We start from the raw sequence: 5,835 nt of genomic DNA, 5'->3' as shown, positions 1-5,835 counted from the left end.
TATCTGTTGAAGAAGTCACATTTTTGCATGATAAGGCACCATGTTTCAAGGCTCTTCAGACACAGGAGCTGCTTCAAAACAAGTCAAGTGAATTCCCAGGAAGCTCCCTAACCTTAAGGTGTGTGAAAACATTAGTAGTATCTTAAAGGATCGTTTGTTGATTGGTTACACAGGAATTCAACCACGATGGTATATCAAGCCTCAATGACCTGCTGAAGAGAGGTAACCAATGTGCTCAGGGAAATGAAGTTTGAGTCTCAGCGTTTTTGTGATTTACTGAAATCATACCCTCAAGAATGCAGGCTGTGGTACAGGCAGATGGAGTTTTATAAACAAATTATTAAATACTCAGAGAGAAACTGAAATACTTTTTGTTTTTGTCCATATCAATTTTAGTTTATACTGCAGAGGGGGACCTCTAATTTATAAACATAACATATGTATATATATATATATATATATATATATATATATATATATATATATATATATATATATATATATATATATATATATATATATATATATATATATATATATATATATATATATTAACTGTATATGAAATACATATACATATGTATATATATGTATATCAGGGGGCAAACAGGAAAAGGGCTGAGGAAGACGTCCATAATTCACGGCATACCTTTACTTTATTTGTCCTTACGTTTCAAGACATCTGTCTCATTATCAAAGCTGGAATAAGTAAAATATAAATATAAAATCAGACTCATACTCAAAATTACAATCAAAATATAAAATGAAAAAGTTATACAAAAGAAAGACAAAATTAAGAAGACCGTCACTATTTTGTATGGAGTATAAAAACAAGAGTGACATAAACAAAGAATTCAGGCCAGTAAACTGTCAGATACAGAGTTGTTGAGGTAGTTTGAAGTTGTTCAATCTTGGTACTAGTAGTTTAATAAAAAGAGATTCAAAGATAGGAAGCGAAGAACTGGGGACTTTGGAAAGTATTTTAAAATTTCTATAATCAATTTCTGTTTTACATCTTTTGGCGTGTTCTCGAATATTTGAGAACTCTGGATTAGATAGTTTGACTCCAGTTATATAACTGACCCCCTATGACAATCAATTCGCACTTTCAGTAGGCGGCGTGAGGCGCCAAAACGTATTTCCCTGACTACATCGGGGGCTAGCAAATAAATAGACGATGCTTGATGTCATAAGAGGGCTAATTTTTGTAATTTGTACTGGAATAATGATTTGATATTAAGAGGATTGACCGGAATCTATTGCAGATATGTAGATGACACTATCTTTGAATCTCTTTTATTAAACTACTAGTACCAAGATTGAACAACCATAAAAAACTACCTCAACAACTCTGTATCTGACGTGAGTTTATATAAAGCCTGGAATTCTTTGTTTATGTCACTTACTTTTATACAACTGCACAAACGGTAACGGTCTTCATTAATTTTGTCTTTCTTTGTATAACTTTTTTTTCTTTTTATATTTTGATTGTAATTTTAAGTATGAGTCTGATTTTATATTTATATTTTACTTATTCCAGCTTTGATAATGAGACAGATGTCTTGAAACGTAAAGCACAAATAAAGGTATGCCATTATTATGGACGTCTTCCTTGCCCTTGGTCCTGATTTTACAACTGTTGATAGCAGCCAGCTAAGAAAATTCTTCTCAGCTAGATATATACATATAGAAGATATAAATATATATGTATATATAAAATATATATATATATATATATATATAATATATATATATATATATAAATAACAGATAAGATATATATCTATATATATATATATATATATATATATATATATATATATATATAATATATATATATAATATATATAGATTTAAATGTAGATATATATATGTATATAGATATATATTTTGATAGATATATATATATATATATATATATATATATACATATATATCTATATCTATATCTATATTATATATATATATATATATATATATATATATATGTTGTCAGACCTGTTTCTTTTCCTTTTTCAAAGGGCCCAACTCTAAGGTACAATTACGGGCTGGCGGCAGGAAGTTATTTGTAGCAGGAACAAGTGGTTCTTTAAAAACAGTTATTAAATTATAAAATTACTGAGGTTAAAGGGAGAATGATTAATTGTTCCCGTTTCTTCTTTATTTGCACTTCTTGTCTTACAGTTCCACCTATAGTTTCTTAACTGTTTCTTAATGGTTCGAGACTTTAAGATAATAGTTTCGAGACTTTAAAATAATGGTTTCTGAGACTTTAAAATAATGGTTTCGAGACTTGAAAATAATGGTTTCGAGACTTTAAAATAATGGTTTCGAGACTTTAAAATAATGGTTTCGAGAGACTAAACGAATTAGATTACGGGGACTATTGTTTGAGAGAGTCTTTCTTCACTAACACACTTCTTCTCTTTCTGTCTTTTCTGCTTCCCCTCACTTCGGAAAAGTTCTCTCTCTCTATCTTCCCACTCTGCTTAGACTCTGCTCTTTTCTACACTGATTCCCCTTTCGACTCTCTCCGACTTTTCTTTCTGTCTCTCTCAGACTTTTTCTCTCTCCTTTCCTGTATGCCTGTCTTTATATCTCCCATTTCCCCCTTGTGTCAACCATGATGTCATACTCTGGGCAAAAAAGGCTTTCTTCCTGAGGCACCTCCTCCACTTGCTTCATTCCAACTTTTGGAGGAGTGTTTTTAAGGAATTCCTGTTGATTATTGGGTATTTCCTCCTTTGTAGGACGTCTCTAGGTCTCTGGCACTGATGGCATTTGATTGGCCTGAAAAAACATCTAGGCTTGACCTGTGGGCATGGCTTACAGACTTCCTTGGGCTATCCTTCTGAAGACTCAAAGGGGGTGAGGTGTTTTCCCACACCCTACTAACCATACGGTTCCTTCAGCAGGACCTCGTGGATTTCGAAGGCACAGCCAGATGCAATTTCTCTTAGCGAATCAGTTAGTGCTGGTGTGTTCTTGAAGATATGGTTGGAGGACTTGTTGTGACAGGCTGGGAGATTTATGACTTTATCAAACCTTTTGTACTGACCCAAAATGGAAATAGGATATTTCTACTCTGAAAAATACGTTTTTCTCTATTCTCTCGATACATATATATGTAAATATATATATATATATATATATATATATATATATAATCAATGCCACTTTATATATATATCTATATTTATATATGTATATATATATATATATATATATATATATATATATATATATATATATATATATATATATATATATATATATATAGTGATACAGGAACAGGGAAATACTCCAGGAAGCATATCCAGAGGAAGACGGACGAAAACCACACATCACTAGGGCTGTCTTATTTATTTTAAAACCAACGTTTCGTAATTTTGTACTTAATTACATCTTCAGGGCTGTGCACAAGAAAAGAGAAAAACATAAAAACAGTTATAAGTACAGTCTTAGAATACGTTTAAAATGTTACAGTAAAAATGAAATAAATAAGAATAAAAACACAACCAACCTAGAGGTGAAACAGTATGGAACTAAATGGAAAGAAGCCACCACAGTAAGGAGTTAAGCTAAATACAGTTGACCAGCGGATGTGTGAGTATTTAATGATGGTACAAGTTGTTTGATAAATAACGACTCTAAGATTGTTAAGTCTTGAGGTTGGCAGTATGGCCGATGACGCTAAAATCTTTGTTCTCAATCTAGGTTTTACATTGTTTTGAATGGTTCCTGATGTTGGAGTGCTCTGGGTTTGAGATTCTCACCAAAGCAATTAAATGGAATTTAAAGAAACGGATGTGAATCAATGCGCAACCTTAAAGTTTATTATTCAAATGGATCCAACAAGAAATGAATACATTTAGGGCAAAGATATTTAAGATGACACCAGAGGACATAAATGACACAGCTGATCCTTAACTAAACAAAGAGCCAATACTTAGAGGATTTTTGGGAATTAATTTGGCTGATAGCCTGGAAAATGTTCTGAATAATTTTCAAATAAATCTTTTGAAAAGTTATGTCAAAAATATATGGAAAGGTTTCAAAGAAATTCATTTTTTGTACTGTTAGGACTTCAGGTCTTTAAGATTAATGCTTATTTAGAAAACTGATTTAACTTTCTATATACTAACCTGGAAGGAAAAACAGTTACCTCTAAAGAAGTTAACTAAGAAATAAAATAATATTATAAAAAGGCATTCCAGTTAGATGTGAGGACCAGTTCAAAAGTTCTAATGATCAGAAAAGGGTAAAAATGGAATTAATTTAAAAACTTGAAAGATTTCAAACTCTACCTTATGTTGCCGATTTCAAAGCCTGATCCTCTCCTGGCTTTTAGACAACTGCAGTTGCTATATAATTTATGAGCATCAAATTCACTTTTAGGCAGATTTTGGAATAATCTAGATCAAATTAACGCACAACACTCATGAAATATACATAAGGTGCATGGAAGATCACCAGATATTATTGATAAAATCTTCTCCAACCAGCAGATAGCTGAAGAATCAAACTATTTTGCTGAACACAAAGATTTTACAACTGATGGCTCTTCAGTACCATCTCACCCAAAAATTCTTCCATCACATCTTAAAGCATTGAAGCTATGAAATGCATATATGTGTCCTTTAAAATTGTAGCATATATTTTCTATATATATATATATATATATATATATATATATATATATATATATATATATATATATATATATATATATATATATATATTTATATATATATATATATATATATATATATATATATATATATATAAATATGTTAATGTGTGTATATGAACATCAACACACACATATATATATGTAATATATATAGTAAATAAACTAACATTTAAGAAAACGTAGTTATATTGGCTTCTTTCTCCGATCCAAAAGTGTGACACAGAAAGCCCTTTGTACGTACGGTATGTCCTTTGGTGAAATTAGCCCAGTCCTGATCGAGGCAAATTCATCTTCTCTTTGGTGAGGGCTGCCAGTCGACCCTGGGTCAAGGGAAGGATTCCGAAAAGCATGATCGGTTTTCATGCTGAGATGAGAGTACCTTTCCTACAGCCTCCTCTTAGTCCTGTTCTCTCACTTTTCAAATATATCCATATTCTGTTATGGAAAATAATAATAACAGTAGTAGTTCTGATGATGTCAGTGATAAAATGGCGATGAGGATAGAATGAATAACTGTCACTGAAGTGTCAAGAGTTTAAATACAGATGTATAGAAATACCAGATAATATTTCTTCCTATGTGCCAACCATTCTGGATCAAAGAAGATTAAAAAGTCAGTGTTTTCAATCTAGTTTTTTAAGAGCATTACGTGTATGTGGATATTTTGATGATGAAATAGACAAGATTAGGAATGCAGGCAAGAAATTGAAATATCCTGATAGCGTATTAAACAGTGCATTTGAAGTCTCGGCAAAAAGGCAATGTATCAAAACCAAAAAGAATTTTACAACACAAAAAATTTGCTTGTTCTGCTTTTATAATTAATATGAAAGATATCCTCATCTTCTTAAGAATTTTGGTGTTAATGTCGCATTTAAGAACAATATAACAATAAAAATGTACTTATCAAGAACTCCCTGACAATACTAAAGGGTGTGTATATAAAATATATAGTCTTGTAACAACTTTTATATTGGCCAAATGGAAAGCATGAAAAAGAATTGAACAACATAAGAAATGTGAGATATACATAGGAACAGTGGTATATTTGTGCATGTTAGTGAGAACAATCATATATCAACAGGGATATAAAAAGGATTGTATATTCTAATAATGCACTGAAAGGAATATAATTGAATCTA

The sequence above is a fragment of the Macrobrachium rosenbergii genome, chromosome 48 (assembly GCF_040412425.1).
Source record: "Macrobrachium rosenbergii isolate ZJJX-2024 chromosome 48, ASM4041242v1, whole genome shotgun sequence".
NCBI classification, from domain to species: Eukaryota; Metazoa; Arthropoda; class Malacostraca; order Decapoda; family Palaemonidae; genus Macrobrachium; species Macrobrachium rosenbergii.
This window is presented reverse-complemented; position numbering follows the sequence as displayed.